Below are 21,557 nucleotides of genomic sequence, written 5' to 3'. Positions count from 1 at the left end.
TCAGCAGTGCGCATCCACGATCCCGCGAGCGAGATTCGAATCCAGGGCCTTCGGTCTCGCGCGCGAACGCTTATCCAACTGGACCACTGAGCCGGCATCCAATGGTGACAGTTTCTAACATCAACCAATCCACGAAATTGCGCAACCAACTTCCGTTGTACTGAGGTAGATACCTGTCTCTACCCGACAAGGATTAGCTCCACTGGTCACGGCTTCTCACTAGAACTCCGAGAATTCCCTCACGAAGCTAGTCACTAATGAGCACATGTTGATTACTAGTATAGGGGTTGTGGAGATTATTAAGTTTTTGATTGAGATCATGAACCGATTGATGATAGACCATTGGAGACCAGTGGAGCTAATCCTTGTCGGGTAGAGACAGGTATCTACCTCAGTACAACGGAAGTTGGTTGCGCAATTTCGTGGATTGGTTGATGTTAGAAACTGTCACCATTGGATGCCGGCTCAGTGGTCCAGTTGGTTAAGCGTTCGCGCGCGAGACCGAGGGCCCTGGGTTCGAATCTCGCTCGCGGGATCGTGGGTGAGCACTGCTGAGGAGTCCCACAGTAGGGCGAAACGGCCGTCCAGTGCTTCCAGGTTTTCAATTGTGATGGTCTAACATCAATCGGTTCATGATCTCAATCAAAAACTTAATAATCTCCACAACCCCTATACTAGTAATAGTTATTTATGTTATGACATTGTTTATCTTATATGCAACCAAAAGTTACTTTTGAAAAATATTCATGTTCATACTCTGCACCCTTTTTATTTTCCTCAGCTAGTTCAAGGAGTAGATATCACAATAAGTACTACTCATTAAGTTTTATCTTGAATACGGATGAAAATACAAGATAATTATAATCCACTATTTCCTATGGTTGATAAAACCACATTTTACTCTTAAGTGGCTACTAGTAAAAGGATACTTAATTAAGTTTCTTACTTACTTCATCCCACAAATGTAGCTTAACTTATATAATTCATCGTACAATTGATTGATCGTTGGCTAGTCAACAAACTAATGTTTGTATAGTCACTTTTGTCTTGATCGAGTCCTATCGATACCTTTGTAATGTAGTCACTAGTCTAAGTGGCTTGAATCAGTGATTAAGTCTCAGACTGTGATGCTGAGTGACGTGTGATCGGATCCTTCAATAAGTACCCGTCCTTCCAAGACTACGAGTACACCTTGCTAGGGTAAATGATAACTGGTAAGGTAGAATGTAACAACGCATGGCTAATTTTAAATAAAAAAACAATAATAAATTGTGTCAAATAAAACGTTATCAGCTAAATTACACCGTGATAGAATACTTCATGTCTCTTTATTGAATATGATAACCGCTTCAACAAGCACCAGTAATAAAGTCAGCTCAAATGAAACATCTTGTAACACAATGTTTTAACCGGGCAACTAGATAAATAATATATACTCAATGTATTCATATCATATTTATGATTTTCTTTACCAATATCACAATATCTACTGTCAAGTATGTATCAGCTTCTATGTCTGTAGGTATAAAAATATCATTCTTTATGTTCAGAAACAAATGACAGTAAATGATTTTCATTGTACTTTGTGTAGCAATTAACAGTTACCTCACTTGAATTTAACATCCTATTAATGTTTACAGAACTTTATTGCACATTAATCCAACTAAGTTATTTAGTTAGATCAGATCACCCTTTCAATACTTATTTATCTGAAAGATGATAGCTTCATATTTGTTAGCTGCCTAAAACAAACTATTTGGAAATCCACTTTCTGGAAAATAATTGTGTTAAAACTTTCAAATGTTTAACTTTAAATAACACTTATTAGTGAATTCTTAATTATTTATCATGTATTAAAGACCTGATTCGTTTTTACTTTAGCGTTTTTGAATTTAGCACACTAAATTGATTTTCTATCATTTGCTATTTGAATGAGCTCAAAGTTCTATTGTCTCAGAGTAAATGAGTTACCACTGTACTTTTATTACTCCCAGTAATACATCTGATACATTACTCTATGGAATATTATCCACATAAATATTTTCATCTAATTTACACTTTTGCCTTCTTTTTAAATTGTAATTATCTGATAATTTTGATGAAGATAACATTGCATCCCAACAGATACGAGTGTATTCAAATACAAAATACGGTTTAACTACTGTATAAGTTCATTTTTTTATATTTACGAATAAAATTATTCAATGGCAATAACGTTTGGGTAAATATGCTTTATTGACTTAAATATCGTAGGGTCATTTTAAACATTTCAATATCCAAAGTAAAGATAACTGGACTATAATACAATGAACATTTTTTTATTAAAAATACTGAACAACTAGTTCCAGTTCAGTTTCTTTCTGACGTTCAATTCAGTATTACGTTTAAATTGAGCTCATGAACCGATCAACGTTACACAAACACTGAAAACATGGAAGTACTGAACGGCCGTTTCGTCGTGGTATGGGATTTCTCAGCAGTAGACATCCGCAACTCTGCACGGGGGATTCGAACCCGGGACTTTCGGTCCCGAGCGCAGAAGCCTAACCTCTAAGTCAATGAGCCGTCGTCCAGTGGTGTTAATATCTAACTTCAATACTATCTTTTTGAAAATGATAATTATACAAGTTGTTTCGATAAGCAACTTTTGTTTTATGAATAATAAAGATCTATTTCCGAACCTTTATTCTCAAACTCAATATCTCACTTGTCTCACCAGTTTTTTATACTGGCCGGTATACTGTTAACAAGGGCCACTTATTATTTTTTTATTTGGTACACACACGTTGGTATTTAGACACAAGCTACTACAAGTCAAAGAGACTTTTACTGTTCTTTGTAAATCTCTCGAATCACACAGTTATTGAATACCGAGCATAATGACATTTTGTTTCACTGATTTTTTCAGACTGCTTCGTAAAGTACCTATTTAAAGTCCATCCCATATTATTAAAGAAAAAATAGGATGCTTAGTGGGAACAAGACAACTTAATGGATTTCGGCAGACTTATTTCCATTTTATACTAAAAATGCTGGAGTTAATCACATCAGTTATATGACCCACTTGGCCGCGGATCATAAAAATGTGAAAAATATGATTCTCATTAAAATAGTCGAACTGTATTTTTAATCGGAAAAATTATTAGTATGTTATTTAAACTTCTGAATGACCTACCATATGATGGAATTATCTACAGTTATTGTTTACAACAGAGTTTGTATCCCATTTTGCCTACTGTTTTGTAGCTCAAAGTGTCACTGATATGGTAGGTCGACGTTATTTAATTCTTTTAACTAAACAATAGTTGGTTAAACTTCTCAACCACTGTTTGCATAAGGTTAATTCTTAATGTAAGTAATCTTCTAAGTAGCAGAACACTCCGATGTTAAAAAATATTGTATTTTTGTAGGTAGACAATCGATTTTTAGCAAATTTAACATACAAGGTATATATGTATATGTATTTGTACATAAATTATACATGTATAAGGTATTCGTTAACAGTTATTAGGAAATTTTATGATTGTAATAATAAATAAGGTTCGAATAATATTCTTCAAACCTTCAGCAACTGTTACATGGTGGTACAAATCACTCCTATAATTAAAAATATGACTAGACATTCAGTTACTCGATGCTGACAAAAGATAATAATGAGGAAAAAGTAAGATTAATTAATTAACAAGAATGAAAAAACGACTATATGATTAAAATGGCTGAAAATAATCTCAACTCCATTTAATAATTGCGGCAGTCTACTTAGCGACCAATCAGAAAGAAGCGGGAATTATCACTTCCGTCAACTTTGTAAGCATTGGTGGTCGGCTTACTTCGTTCTGTATTTTTCAGCTGTTTTTTCTTGGTGTAGCTGTGTAATTTAATGTTTTAGTGTCCCGAAATTTCTTAATTTACATGATATCCTAAGTGTTAGTGTTGATTTTTTTTATTCCGTTATGTTTCCTTGGCTTTTGTTGTTACCACTCAAGTCAGTGTATTACTTCGGGCAAGCTCGTTTGTTTTATGTGATAAAATGTTAATCCATTTTGTCTCGAGTATTACTTTGTAGATATCGGAAACCAGAGTTAGTTTTTTAGTCAAAATAAATGTTGCTGCCGCCTGGAATTCTCTAACTGTTCGCACGTTCATTCTCAACTGTCATTTATAATGTTATCGAGAGCATTGAGAGAAAAAAATTACCGGTTTGTTATTTTCTTCAGTATTATGGATAACCCTATCCCACCAATGAGTCAAACTAACATTAAGCGTCCAGTAGTAGTGGATATCAGTGATGTTTTTCGAAAGGATTATGAGACCCAGGCACTTGACAACATGGGATCAAGTCAGAGATGCTGTCGATCCATTGCAAAGGGTTTGCTATTTAAACTTTACCATATAACATTAATAGGTGAGTTGGATACATTACTTCGTGTGTGGAAGCAAGCTCAATATTGGAAAGCTAGAAATCCGCCACTAGTATGTAGCGTGTTTGTTGTTTTGGCCATAAAAGGAAGCCGGAGAGCCATGATTAGAGAGTAGAAGTGTAAATAACTGTTATTATGGTGGCTTTTTATAGATCAAAGTTTACCGGTCGTAAAGCCATGTTTTATTTGCGGTACGATGTCAACCGGTACATAATAGCTTTATCTAAGATGATCCACAACCATCCTTGCGATGAAAGGAACTTGACAAATGCTGCGTCGTTCAGGAGATTCAATAATGATCAGTTTCAAGTTAAGCGATGAAGACAACTCTCGCCATGTGCATCTGCTGTATATTGTCATTTACTCCAATTTTTAACTGTTATATGACTTACTTTTGAAAAATAAATCGTTATATTCAGTAAATACAAACTTATTTGCTATGATGGCGATAAGAGGGGTCGTGACATGTTAAACGGGACTGTAGTATTTTCACTAAACAGATAAGCGAGCGCGCGGACCGATGTATGGTACCATACAGGGTACCCATATGTTACTAGTGTTCCAGAAAACCCCTCCTCCAGGTCTGTATACTTCTGTTTTTCAGGAAAATAAAAATACAGACATTTAGAAGTTGTTTAATGGAAGTGGTCTTGAAATTTGATCAGGGCTGGACGTATCGTCTATGAATGAACAAAATGAACGCTGTCTTATAATGCATGACAACAACAGCATCCAAGGTACTTTTATTCTATTTACAAGCAGACTGGTTTGAATCAATATACTCATTAAAAACAGGCTGATGTAGGAGTCGCTGCAGTTTCACTGTCGTTTTTATTCAACGCTAAGTTATTACAATGGACCCATATCACTACTATTCCACGTGTAATTTATAAACGAAATGAATTAGTGATATGTTAGGACTCGTGGGATTCTGATACATCAATATAACATCCTCGTGATTCCTCCTGTTCAGCACGAAGTCTAAGCTCTCAACTTCGTCTTCCAGGAGCTATATACGCCGTAATATATATATATAATCTCACACTGATCGTTTTCTAGTTATGACGCTTAAGCATACCAATGAAATGAGCGTGCAGTTCTACTTACTAAACCGATCTGTTTCATTATATGTTTTAAACACTATACTTATATCGACTAAACTGAATTATATGATAACCAAGAATACTAAACTAAGCAGGTGTCATAATTATTGTTTCATTTGCATAGACATGTCACTCAAAGTAGTTAAATGTAGATAATTAAGCCTATCAACCCAAAACACGAACTACAGGCCAGTAAGACTTACCTAACACATGACATACGATATTGTTTTGAGACTGAAGTCAACAGTTGTTTACGCATAAAAACGTAGTTTACAGCAAAACAAACCTTTCTCCAGCAACATTATTCATTGACTGTCTACTTAAAAATACAACAAATTGATTAGGCTTACTATAACTTAAGATATCATTCCAGAACGCAATGCATGTCCGGCGTAACGCAGTTGAGCGTGAGAAATAAAAACTACAGCCATAGCAAAATTCACAGCATAATCTAGCTATTTATTAAAAATTACATCATAATATGACAAATTAAATGACTACATGAACGTAAACATGACCATTATTCCGGTTTGGGATACATTAAGTTGGTGTGACAACGGTGAGTATAAAACAACCCATTAAAATAAATGTGGTCGAAGTCGAACATTTATTTAAAATGCAAAATAAATTATTATAAAAAGTTAAAATATGCTACAAGTTTATACATGAATTAATAGAATCTATACAAATGTTCATAGGGTATGTTGAATTCAAGATGACATAATAATCAACCAAAAACACTGATAACGTTTTGTTAGATAATTTCTGTTACATGACTTCTAATTGAGAATCTTTTCATTTACCATCTGCACAAAAATGTAAAACCTTTACAGATAACTCAAAGTTCATGAGTTAAAATAAAACTTTTACGCTCCAGTTCAATATTAGATATTCCATTTTCTCTAGCTTATGTGTCATTTAATTATTATCTAACCTTTTCGATCAATTATCAGAGGTATGGACGAGTTATCAGTTATATTTTATCATATAAAATTCAGTCAACGCAAAGAATATAAAGTGAAATAGAAACAAATTGTTTAAAATTGATGTAAGTAACTTGTCAGTTTCATCATTAACATTTTGAAGACTACAACTTTAGTGTTGAAATACTACTTCTTAAGGAAGAAATGTGAAGAACCCATCAACGTTAACTTCCAATCATACAAATAGAATGACATTTACTAATGTTATTACATATTTAGCATTTTTTACAGCTAATGGTCACTTGACTTACTTATATTATAATATTTTGTGGTGTCAGAGCCCAAACAGAGAGTTGATCAATGATACTGCCGTTTTAACTGTTGCCAAGCTCGTCAAGCTATCGTACTTTAAGTTAAGCTCACTCAAAATTATATTTTGAAAAAACTTCGACGGGAAATATTATAAATAAATGGTTGTTTGTACATTATTTCAGAAACTCTAATAAGCGACTTGACTTGAGACCTTAAGTCGTACAGTTTATACATTTCACCTTGTTCTGAAAAGTTACTTGAATGAACAGATAGTTTTTTAAGTAATTTTACATATAATGAGATCTTTATATTTTGAATCATATAACCACAATCTGAATCACTAAGTTGTTTAGATGAATTAGAGGTCAAAGTAGACAGATGATAGGAAAAATCATCTTATTTTTCTGCTTATCATTAGTATAATTTGACCTAGATTCCATATAAATTACCTAACAATTTAATATGCCATTAGCAAGTTTAACGTGTACAGCGGTCAAACATACTGCAGTTCTGGTAAATTTTCTTTTATCATTGTTTTACCTAGTTTGATAATGTACCAAATTCAAACTAATGGGAACCATCAATTTCTTTGGTATGTTAGTTAATTTAAAGTCATCTTTATCAGTAAATGAAAACTTTACCTCGACCTTTTACTTGAAAAAACAAACAAACTATTTTTCTACGCTCTGACATTGGTCCTTGTTGATTTACTACCAGTCGTATTGTAAATTATAATAAATCCAATATGATTTGAAATAAAATCATGTGAAGTCACATATAGAGAATGGTTAACTTTCTGATTCCACGTATAGTATCAGTCTAAAAAAATATCTTTTATCATTTCATTAAGATAGTGTTTTAGAGAAAGTACCTAATTTCATTTATTGATAAGACTTGAAAGGTATGTGTTTGTACATATAAAATATGCTAATAATGAAATCAAAGTTTGAGCCATCACAACACCTACTAATTTCATTTAGAAATTAAAGATGATCAATTCGAAATATCCTGTAACCAAATTAAATTAAATGAATTGACTAAAAGCTGAAAAAAGAAATTCAGATTTTATTCGAATCATATCAATAATAAGCTTAATGTTATAGTTATAATGAAGATTTATAATGAAAAAAAAGTGATGTTAAAAATACGTAATTAAATGATCTATCATTTAGGCTTCATTTCAAAACGTTGTATGGACTAAGAAATCAATAAAGAGATAAGCTATATGTCACCTATAGGTTTTCTATTGTGTGGAAATTTCACTATGTTACTGCATCAATTTTATAAAGAGAAAATTGTGCAGAAGAAACATGTAGGTTAAATATGAAAGGATTCAGTCATATTTTTCTAAACGTTCGATAATAAATGTATTTTAGTGTTATCCTTGGTTTTTTTTTAAATTCAAAAAAGACATAACACAGAACAACCAACTGTTATGTCCGAGTGGAGATTAAATTACAGGTAACTCCTGAGGACTATTAATGGACTAATATTCTATAAATATTCTTATTGTATAATTATTCAACAATTACATTACATATATTTATATTCCTCTTATTATAAGCTTTATTTTGACCTATAACTTATTATTGTACGATTTACGGTTCTTAAGTTATGTTCAGCTTATTAACTACTGCCTCCCACATCCACAGCCACTTTTTGGGCTTATTTGTGTACAAATATTATTTCCTATTTTATGGTACGTTGAGGTCTGTGTGATTGATATATAAACGAAGTATGCCTGAAATAAACGATCTGCTCTGATTCTGGTCTGATCTGCTCTGATTCTGGTCTGATCTGCTCTGATTCGGAAGCTGGTATCTTGTTCTGGACTCAAGTGGAAGGGCTCGTAGGACATAGGACCAATAAGGACACTAAACTGCCCACACCGGTTGAACGTCATTGGTTGGCCTAGTGCGAAGATTCGTATAAGTCGTATTCGGATTGGTAGATAAGTCGTGTGATCGAAAAGTCAGACATCCAAGGTCATAACAATTGGCGACGGGGTGGAGAAAAGTTTTGAACCCTCAACTTCAATGGATTAGCAATCCATTGGGGTTTCCCCGCGTGGGTTCGAATCCCATCCCCGTCGCCAATTGTTATGACCTTGAAGTTGAGGGTTCAAAACTTTTCTCCACCCCGTCGCCAATTGTTATGACCTTGGATGTCTGACTTTTCGACTTAAATCTAATACATCATCAAAACATTGCCTCTTGGTTGGGGCTCCATCTCGCCCAAAGGTTCGTTCGACAATGCCTTTTCCAATGCGGCCAGAATTAGATCACGTAAGTCGAATGACGAGCCATTCAACGTTCGCATGCATTACAGCCGAAAAGTACAAAAAGTGGCTGTGGATGTGGGAGGCAGTAGTTAATAAGCTGAACATAACTTAAGAACCGTAAATCGTACAATAATAAGTTATAGGTCAAAATAAAGCTTATAATAAGAGGAATATAAATATATGTAATGTAATTGTTGAATAATTATACAATAAGAATATTTATAGAATATTAGTCCATTAATAGTCCTCAGGAGTTACCTGTAATTTAATCTCCACTCGGACATAACACCAACATACTATGATGATCACAGAAGATTGTTGTTTCGATAACGTTCATTATGTGAGAAATAAAACAAATGTGTGTTTATTCTAACTGTAATCGTATTTAGACTGTCTTATTCCTATAATCATTTTCACTTCCGTTCCGAACCCCCATCTAGACTCCACTCAATAAGTATATCAAATGCTTATTTATAATGATATTTCTCCTTGTAATTTTGTATTGGTTTCTGCTAACGATGGGCCATAAAATCGAATAAATTCTTTTAATTCTACCAGTTTTGTTATTCTTGTTCCTGTTTAAATTCATTCAGTTATATGAAGCTTCTGTGATCAATAATAAGTCAACAGGAAATTGATCCCCAATTTTTCTCTTTATAATACAAAAAAAGTGAAAAACAATTCTCTTTACAATTCAAAAGAGTTTATTCTTCCTCGTAAAATATCGTTCAGTATTTCAATTTATTATATGATATATAAAAGTATGCTGCTTACTCTCAGCTTTCATTTTATCAATGTTTATACAATCAGCGAATTCATACTTTATTCATCATTTGACATACTATTTTATTCTTCTAGCAAATGATTTATGTAAGTCATTATTTAATTTTTACTTATAATGAAAAATCGATTTTGGTAAAGAAAGTCCACCATCTTGTTCTCTTCCTAGATGTGATATTTGATATGTTTCATCTTGATGAATATTAACCAGTTCACATACATATCACTGAAGTCGGATTAAATGAAAAACAGTTTGGAAACCAAACGAAATGATGATGGTTCAGTGGTCTAACATCAATTAATTCATGATCTCAACCAAAAACTTAACAATCTCCACAACCCCCATACTGATAATTGACATGTGCTCACTAGTGACTAGCTTCGTGAGGGAATTCTCGGAGTTCTAGTGAGAAGCCGTGACCAGTGGAGCTAATCCTTGTCGGGTAGAGACAGGTATCTACCTCAGTACAACGGAAGTTGGTTGCGCAATTTCGTGGATTGGTTGATGTTAGACACTAACACCATCGGATGCCGGCTCAGTGGTCTAATGGTTGAATGATCAGGCGCGAAGCCAGTAGGTCCTGGGTTCGAATCCCGCGGGTTGCGGGATCGTGGATGCGCACTGCTGATGAGTCCCATACTAGGACGAAACGGCCGTCCAGTGCTTCCAGGTTTCCAATGGTGGTCTAACATCAATTAATTCATGACCTCAACCAAAAATATTAAGAAAATGTTTATTTTTCGACAATATCATTTATTTAAGCTCTACAATCGTGTTTACACTGACATATATGACATATGACAGACAGTCTATCATGAAATGTAGACTCGCTTTGTCATTTATTAATGTTACCAAAAATAATCACAAGTTTTCAGGCGTTTAATATTCGTTACTTAATGGTTACAAAGGTAATTAGTATTAATAATTTTTGCCTATTTTAAAATTTAAAAAATTTTGTTAGATTTTCAAAATACTTATTTATTGAGAGTTCAAGACGCTCTAAACATAAAACACATTCCACTATATTACAGATTCCAAAACATCGTAAATCATAAGTGAATCTAAATCGATACGTTTTGACTAAATACTTTGATCCAGTGTACATTTTTCGATGGGAAACACTCAAACTCCTGCTTCATAAAGTATAAAACGTTTAAATATCAACTCATAGAGTTGCGAAAACAGTTGTAATTGAATTAGAAAAGATTTCAATACTCATATAGTCTACAGTGTCACTAGTGTAATCCCAAATGTATTTTTGTTGCTACAATAGTCTCTAATGATAGCAAGCACAGTCAATCCCTTAGCCAACGTTAACACTTTGCTCATATATAACTATAACTGAATTAGCAGTGTTAATCGATCAATTCATTTTAAGTAAATACACGTTCGCTAATTTAATCCGTCCTAGTAAGATATTTAAATCCATCTAGTTATCAGTTAGTACACTTAATTCATTGCATTCACATACATCCACTCATAATTGTAGACTAAATCTATCCCTCGACTAATCAACAGAACATTGACAATTTCTCAGATTATTCTATGACATTAAAATTATCTTCACAACATTTTAATTACTTCTAAAATAACTGAATGGTTTTCTGATAATCCAATCGTTATTAGTTATGACAAATCTAAATGTGTTTTATTTAATCATAATTTACTGTTTACATTTGAGTAAGAGTCATATGAAGTAAGAACCGGATGCAAATCATTTTGTTAGTTACAATATAATTGACTGATATAATTATAATTTAGGTGATTTTTTAAAGAATATATGGGTAGTCTATTGGCTGAGGTATGTGACTGATCGAAAACGAATTGCTCAGATTTATTGAATTTTATAAATTACGTATGTAAGAATAAATATAAATAGTCAGTACGTAATATGAAATAATTAGGAACAGATGTACAATTGAGTACTAGTGAATAATGAATATCTTGTATGTTTAAATGAGTTCAAAAGTATATCCACCAATTTGGTCAGGTCAAATAATATTTCCAAGGCAGTTTATATATAGATAAATATTATGGTAAAACTAGACCAGACAGGCGTTGTGAACAGCAGTTATAATATAATCAGAATGGGGGTTTGCGGAGAACATAGTAATTTAATGGTTGAATTCATGAGTCGATTTAAGCTAGACCACCATGGAAAACATAGAAGCACTGGATGGCTCATGAATTCAACCATTAAATTACTACAATCTCCACAAACCGCCATTCTGATAATAATCATAATGTGCTCACTAGTGACTGGCTTCAAGATATATTTCCTGGAGTTATAGTGAGAAACCGTGACCACTGGAGTTCAACAGTGTCTGGTGTGAGGAAGTGACTCACTGAAGATAATGATGGATGGTCGCGCGTTGGGTGCCAGCTCAGTGGTCTAGAGGTCAAGCGTCCGCACGCGAGACCGAAGTTCCTGGGTTCGAGTCCCGTGTGTGGGGTCGCGGATGCGCACTGCTTAGGAGTCCTATACTAGGAAAAAACGCCCATCCAGTGCTTCCAGATTTTCCATAGTGGTATAGCTTAAATCGACTCATGAATTCAACCATTAAATTATAGTATAAATCAACGGGTCTATTAGGGACCTAACGAGTTAACGACAACTGAGCGAAAACAGTGAATGTGGTGAGTAGCATGTGTATTATTGACAATAATCAGTAATGACATATTTAATTCACATAAGGTAGTTATTGTGTTGATTTCCACATTTTGCAATCGATAGTAGAAGCTGTACAAACTGATTGAAAATGTGGCGAACGCTTAAATAAATTGTACTTTAACTGGGACCAATCAGTGAGGAAGAATACTTACTGATGCAATTATAAATTAAATCATTGCAAAGCAGATACATTCATCATATCTGGTTGACTAACTTCACATAATTATTCACTACTTTTTTGTACGAGATAGGAATGAAGTTTGGAATTCTGATCATGGATTACATGTAAAGAGAAATCGCAGTGATTAAAATTACTAAGGTTTTGTGAAGGTTGTTGAATATTATTGAAATTATCTTTTCTCAGACATTACTGTCTTCAGTTATACTGAATTTATAGAAAATATTCAAAATAAAATAATTTCACAGATACTTTTGTCATATCTTTAGTAAACTAAGGATTGGAGTCATGTTCTCCTTAAATAACACACTACTAAATGATTTATATAACTTTCTGTTACAAATTTGGACCTCTCAACCAAAAAAAACAATATATACTAACAGTGTAATGCATAACAAATATGAGGCAACATATTCAAAGAGCTTCTTTGGAAATACTTTCAAATATCTATTAGTCAATAAAGATTTTTGAAGTGATCTTTAACTAACCATAACTGTACAGCTTAAATATTTTAGTTTCATCATTTTGACAAATCCAATGTAAAAACCTTTACATATTTGGGCAGCATCATTGATGAACAGGGTGGACCTGATACAGATGTGAAGGCGCGGATCGGCAAAGCAAGAGCAGCATATTTACAACTTAGGAACATCTGGAGCTCAAAGCAACTGTCAACCAACACCAAGGTCAGGATTTTCAATACAAATGTCAAGACAGTTCTACTGTATGGGGCAGAAACCTGGAGAACTACGAAAGCCATCATCCAGAAAATACAGGTGTTTATTAACAGTTGTCTACGCAAAATACTTCGGATCCGTTGGCCGGACACTATTAGCAACAACGTACTGTGGGAGAGAACAAACCAGATCCCAGTGGAGGGAGAAATCAGGAAGAAGCGCTGGAAGTGGATAGGACACACATTGAGGAAAGCACCCAACTACGTCACAAGACAAGCCCTCACATGGAATCCTCAAGGCCAAAGGAAAAGAGGAAGACCAAAGAACACATTACGCCGGGAAATGGAAATAGACATGATAAAAATGAACAAGAATTGGATGGAACTATAAAAGAAGGCCCAGGACAGAGTGGGTTGGGGAATGCTGGTCAGCGGCCTATGCTCCATTAGGAGTAACAGGCGTAAGCAAGTAAGTAAGTAAGTAATGCAGCTATTGAAAAAGCTAAATTCATTTGTATTGATTTTTAGAATGAATAAATTTTCTTATTCGGTTTCAATATAAAATTTAAATTTGTATTTATTATTTTAAATATTTAAAACTTGTTTGCATTTAATAAAAAAAATATAAAGATGCTATTAGTTAATGTATCTTATTGGTGAGATATGCAAGTTTCAAGATGTAATCTGTACCTTTTAAAACAGTAATAATTGACATGATTCAATTATGATTAAACTAATAATTAATTCTATTTTGACATTTTAAAGAAATAAACGTCTTGTTAATAAGACGCAATTATAATGATAAAATAACGCTATACTTCTACACGTACACAAGATTCTATTTAATCATTGGTAAATTTTTAGAAATTAAATTAAAAATAAATTTTTTTTCTTTTTATTAATAAACATTAACCCTTAAATTGTTAAAAGAATAAGAAGTTATGGTATAGCTGTTCTATTCTTCTGTGAGCTGATTATTCCGATTTTATATATACGTTGTTTAAAAACACATAGGTGGAGCTAATCCATGTCGGGTAGAGACAGATATCTACCTCAGTATGATGGAAGTTGGTCGCGTAATTTCGTGGGTTGGTTGATGTTAGACACTATCACCATTAGACGCCGGCTCAGTAGTCCAGTAGGTTAGGCGTTCGCGCGCGAGACCGAGGGCCCTGGGTTCGAATCCCGCTCGCGGGATCGTGGGTGAGCACTGCTGAGGAGTCCCACAATAGGATGAAACGGCCGTCCAGTGCTTCCAGGTTTCCAATGGTGGTCTAACATCAGTCGGTTCATGATCTCAAACAAAAAATTCCTTAGTTTTGTTAGAGGTTATATTATGTTTGTTAGTTTTCTATAGCATTTATTATTCAGCAGTAGATTCCAACGTAAACAAGTCATTCAGCTGGTATTAGATATAGTATTTGATCTAATACAGTATAATTGGTTCACAATTTTATGTTTTTAGGTGGTTAAGAAAGGTAATAATAACTAAAAAGAATTTGACCCAAATATTGACTGGTATTTCTAACAAGTGGTCTCCGTTATCTTAAAAAACTTCAACTACAAAGTCCGTACATACTATTCACGTTTCAGATCAACAATCAGTAAGTGTACAGTTATGGAGGGACCGACCGTAGCAATTTTTCCAAACATTTTCCAGAATAGTCAAAAGAGTAATTCTTCAGTCAGTACTATAAATCGTCATGTTATGATTCTTTTCTGTAAATCAGTATTCGCTGTTTAACATTAGCGTTATTTACAAGAAATGAAAAGGTACTGTTCTTACACGTAAAGGGATAAAAATTATACGAAGTTCAGTAAGCTAGCTTTATATTAGATAAACGAACATCCTTTCTGTAGCACATGCGCAGTTAGCTGATAAAACTCAGGTCTGTGTCTACTTAGATATTTAATTAATTAATAACTTAGCAGATTGAACTTATTTAGATAATTTTAATAGTTGAGGTCATGAGTCATTTGAAGCCAGTTCACCATGGAAAACCTGGGAGCACTGGACGGCCATTTCATCCTATTGTGGACTCCTCAGCAGTGCGGATCCACGATCCCGCTACGCGGAATTCGAATCCGAGACCTTTCAGTCCCACAGTATACGAGACGGCCATCCAGTGCTTCTAGGTTTCTCATGGTGGTCTAGTTTCAATTGACTCATGATCTCAACTATTAAAATTACTATAATATCCACAAAACCCCTTCTGTTATTTAGATAAGTTAAGTGATTAACCAACGGGACCAATGAATTCCTTATTTTCACAATATAAAATGACACTGATGAGCGTGATGGAATTTTCTGCAACTACAGTGTTAATAAATGATCTCAAAAGTCTGACATACATGAACACCTTTTCAAACAGAAATTTGTTGCCATTAGCATATTTCACAACTAGAGAAAATGTAAAATGCAAAAATGTAAATCGTTAATCAACTACAAGTTCGTTTAGTTAAGAGTAGGCCGAACATTAGGAAGAGTGTTATAATTCAACCCAGATGTTGGAACTGATTAATACATTGATAACAAGTTCTGAAATCCTTTAAATCTTTTAAATCAGACTTCAACGCTCCACACGAGCGTCAGATGATTAAAGGGTTCAGTATTTTAGTATTTACATTAATCAAGTAGATTTCTCGTGGCTATGAAAACTGGAATAACTCGGGCTCTTTTCTTTTCATCAGGCTTAATCTATTAACTTTATTGTCAGGATCACATACAAGTCTTCAACATTTTTTGGGAATTAAGACGGCTTCTCCTGATAGCCATCTCTTACAATTTACAAACTTAGCTTGATTAAGTCAAAATTAACTTTCCTGAATAGATCTTGCTATTGCTAACACTGTTTGAATATTTCATCACATTAAACAAGTCTAATAACTATCTCAGGATTTATACTTTGAATGGCTGTTTTATGTTTGGTGATTTAAATAATGTGGAATGTCTACAAACATGAAGTCCTTTTTGTTTTCACTGTCAAACAAAATATTTACAAAATAATTAATAGGAAGAAGGTATAACGGAATGGAAAAACATTTTAAAATGCTGACAAATCAAAATGAAAACAAAAGTCAACACATGTGATTTCCGATAAAGTAACGTGAAATGTTCATATGAGTATCTGCGACATGAATCCTTTAATCACTCATAAGCGTGATCCCGAATACGTCATCGGTATGCATTTAAAATGAACAAGATAAACATTTTTACAAACGTATTGTTATATTGAAATTCTATGAATGAAAATTATATTTGTATATTTTGTTTACTGCGATAAGTATGTTAAGAAAACGGCTTTGACAACAATTTGTTGACAATGAAGTTTCGTCTTGATGACTTTTACATTCTAGGTTGTTTCTGTAGTCATTACTGGGGTGAGTGAAATCATCGGGATCTTGTTCCTTAACCTTTAGGCTCAATATATATATTTTTTAATTAAATGTTGGTTAATCTTTATATTTGTGGGCGAAATACATTTAAATTCACTTTTCTGTTAGTTGTATTTGGAGGCATTATCAGATAAGCGTTTGCCAACAATGTACATTGCATAACATATTTACTCACCAACACAAACAAGAAGAATCCCTATTAACACGCTCCTATCGAAATTAATAAAAGATCTGAAAACGGAAGTCGCCTTTCCTGGTATTTCTGTATACAACGTATACCTAAGGGTATTCATTTATAAAAAAATTTTACATCACAAAATGCAAACACTCCTGGTAATATTTCATTTTACAAATGGGTTGTTACTTATCACTTTAAAAGTCTGATGTATATGTACACTTTAATATTAACCATGTTCAATCTGTTAAATGCATTCACCTTTTGGTTAAGTAGCCCGGTTATGTGGTTTGTACGGGTGTTTTTCTCTAAATTAACTTCACACCAGTTTACAACAAAAATTTTCCATTACGTCATCGTTTAGTGAGCTTTAGAGAAGACGTGTATTCTATTTTAAGATTAAAGCATAATTATTTCCTCTTTTGTGTGATAGTCTTGATGAATTGTTGAGTACCAGCGAATGACGGCGTTTTTCAAAGATTTATTCCATATGAAAGAACGAATTTATCAGCATTCAAGCTCACTGTGCATAGAAATAGTCATACTAAGCGCTCACTATGCTATGAAAATGCTAACGACACTATTCAACTAACTAGTTTTCTATAGAAATTGACTGAAACCAAACCCAACAGTTACTGAGACCTGGTTACCTTGATCAGTGAACACAGTTTCCACAAACATTACCATAATAATTTCATTTATAATGCAATACAAACAAACTTTGGTACTATAAAAATAACTGTTATATGTCTTTATTTTGTTAACAGATAATTTTAAGGAAACTTCAGTAAGCTATTATCACAAATATGCTTTAGATGGTGATAAAGAATTTCGAACAACGAAATACTCAGTACTTAAATCAGATATTAGTAATTATGTAGTCTCTATTAGTCAGTATTTTTTTGACAAACCAAACACGTCCAACTATTAAAATGCTCTCACAAATACTATGACACGTAGGCATGTATCAGAAGTTAGCATTGAAATAAATTCTAATTAGTCACAAAGAATAATTAAGCGATAGTGATAAAATTGTAAGCATTGATGGGGACCAGAAGATTCACAGATTTAGCACTTTAACTAGGTAGCTCCAATTGTAATATTATCAAGCTGACATCCCAGAGATGTAGAATTTGTATGGAAAAGCCTAACTAAAAAATGAACAATAGAATTGTGATAGGGTAAACAATTAGAAGTGTAACTAAGAATTACTGGGTATTTGAGAAGTACGGTGTATTTTTAAGAGTGAATCAAGTAACTAGCTGCATTGGGACGGGGAAAGCATAAACTTAAACAGAGTTTTAAAATCAATATTAAAAGATGCACGAATTTTTTAAAATCTTAATGGTGGAAACATTGAAGAAATTTATTCACAAATTAAGATTTTCCAATCATCTATGCAGTTTGAATGAAATCCCAAAAGCATAGCATAATAAGTAAGCGCTATTTAGAACGCCACAATCAAACGATAAAGGGGATACTCTAAGTCTCAATATACATATGATCAGTGACATGACCACTTAGGTCAGTTAAACATGACCTACCCTAGTAATACTGATCTAATATTCACCGTGGTGAGTTTCAAATCGTTCCTCACTTTACTTTCTTTCTTATCTTCTTTTCGTCTTACATCCCATTTGTCTAATTGACCTTTTATTTTTCACAAATAAACGTCCTTAACAAGAATATGTGATATAATTGTTTCAAATGTATTGCGCTAAAAGATCACATAGTTCTGATAACCTTTGTTATCTTTTTTGATTGTCCAAAATATGGTGTGATCAACTTTCTGCTGAAGGAGATGAGTTGGACTAATTACTAGATTATAATCTATAAATGATCTATACTCAAATGGATTTTATCGGTTATACAATTTACTAATTCAGTATGACTAAAATACTGTACAATCAGTCTATTGAACAACATTTAACTATACGTTAACACCTGTAGATAGAACGAACATTTACAGTACTTTGTCAGCTATATGTGACAAAAAGTTCACTCATTAGGTGTCGAAATGGGATATTACAGTCGATATAGTACAAGCAAAACCTGTGCTTTATAAAGTTAACCTTGATGAATGACAAATCTAATTTAACATAGTTTCATTTGAGCCATGAATATTGAACATGGCAAACAAAAGCTCATTATGATAGAAAATATTAAATAAAAACAGAAAAACGTATACAACTGATAAATTTTTAGTAAGGAGTATCTTGTTTCCCTACAAACATTTCTGTATGAAACTCCTTGTATTATCTCTCTCAAAGATAACCATGGTCTACCTTATGTTAATTGTAGACTTGAAATAATATCAACATGTTTAGTTCAACACAAATGAGATTTATTTAGCGGTCGATTGTATGTCATTCTTTAGAGGATAATGACAATTAGGTCGAAATCACTGGACCACAAAATCAACATAAGACAGAGCGTTTCTTCTTATTGTTTATTAACTTATCAAATGGTAAATTAGTTGCAAGCTGTTCATGTTGAATGCCAGAAATAATATAAGAATTAGCTGACTATATCATAAATAAGACAAATCAAATACTGAGTACACATTATCACTATTCCAGTAGTAAATAATAATCGTAACTGAATGTAAGAAATTTTTAGAAATTAATCAGTTTCCATTTTTCTATACCAGTTGACATTATATCAAAAATAAACTAATTCAATGTTTTATATGGTCGCACAGTATTTTTCTGAAGGTATTTCATTAGAATAACATACAAATTTAAAAGTTTGCACTGAAAGAAAACTATTCATGTTTTGGTGTAAAAACTATCATCAAATGACTCTACATACGAAAGTATTAGCCTATATGGGAATAGATAATATTTGATTAACACGTTTATCTATATTCCCAATGTGTTACATTGATTGTATGTGCTGTTAAATTACCAAAACCTACATCATATAAAACTTCACATAGTGGAATGCTTATAATGTTTTACACCTTTTCTCAGTAGGAAATGATAAAATATATATCATATGATTTACAAAACAGATCATTTGTAGACAGAATGAGCCGACTGATCATATTTTCAGGTTATCTTGTTTATAGCCATCAATGTTCCATATACTTATTCTTAACTCAGTCCAAACATATTTAACATCTCACCGCAACGAATCTCGACAGGATTGTTGACAGCGAAATGATCATTTGAAAATTAACCGTTTATAGTTAGAAAATCACGATGTCATATTTTAATTTTCATTACATTCGGTACCAAACAGTGGCTATTAAGTTTAAGATGTAGAAATATGATTTATATTATTTAAAAGATGTAAAGGGTGACTTTCAGAAAAAGATAATGTAAGATATATGTTCATCTGTAGGGGAACTATTATTATCGATAAATATAACTATCCAGATGGGCTGATGAAAGAAAAACAAATAGATTTTAATCCCCTACATTAATTTATGCTAAAACATTTTTCACTATATCCTTAAATCATTAGTATTAATTAAGTGTTCGATGAAGCATGAATCTTCTTCAAAATTTGCAAGAGATCGTTGATATAAAACATGGTAGTTTATTTACAATCCCTTCTGAAAACATTAGTTACTATTCCATGTAAACAGAAATGATATTTACTGTACTGAATAACTGTTACACTATCTAGCTACTTTAAATATACATATACAAACGTTTGAAATTCTTTGAATTATTATCACAAATTAGTTTAATCATAATACTAATAATATTGAGAAATCTAACGAGTGCATAAATATCGAACTACTGTATAGCAGTGTCGCGCAGTCGTTTAAATTATTTTGGCCTATGGTAAATTATACTGTCTTTTAATCTGATTTGTAAAATTGTGTGTATCTAGCCATATATTCTACCAAATAAAGTTAGGTTTACAACAAAATGGGCAACAAAACGATACTAAAATTATTCTAGAAATTTATATTTCTCCTATTATCGGTGACAGAAAAATGATTGAAGGTTAATTCACACAAATATTTATTGGTATCTGATATGATGGGAAGAAAAATCAATTTTCGATTGATTTACTGATTATGATTCTTACTCAACATGAATTCCATTTTCATTCAATATAATGATTACTCAATGTAGTAATTGTTTTTCTTTTCTCTTATGATATTTTATTATGTAATAACATACGATATTCTTGTATTAAATTGACATGAACTATACTCAGTAAGTGATTCGTTATAACTCTAAGTATTTTTTCATATATGTGAATTACATTCTAATTATTAATCAGAACTGAGTGTAAAATCAATATTTAAGTGAGTTTATTTTCGACTAGAATCGTCGTCGTATTTTGGGTGGTCAATAAATCTTCACTTATACCAGTCTTTGTGTTCTTACTTTCGCGTCGTGTGAATTGCAGAGGTTCCTCGTTCCGAGTATATGTGATAAGCGTTTCCAAAATAACAATCAGAGACGATCAGATACAAAAAGTAGCATTAAAAGAGCCAAGACATTAAGCATTCAAACGACAAGTTATAACAGTATCTTGCTACTATTTTCGTTGGGTGCATTTAAATGGATTTAAAGTTATTCTTGGAAAAACCATAAGGTAACCACCTTGTATAAGTGTAGTTTCATCTACCAATATTCCAAAAATTATAAACCACTGCTTTTTTCAACAGAAAACCT

This window comes from Schistosoma haematobium, chromosome ZW (genome assembly GCF_000699445.3).
Source record: "Schistosoma haematobium chromosome ZW, whole genome shotgun sequence".
Taxonomy (NCBI): Eukaryota; Metazoa; Platyhelminthes; class Trematoda; order Strigeidida; family Schistosomatidae; genus Schistosoma; species Schistosoma haematobium.
The sequence above is the reverse complement of the archived record's forward strand: the minus strand, read 5'-3'. Positions refer to the sequence as shown.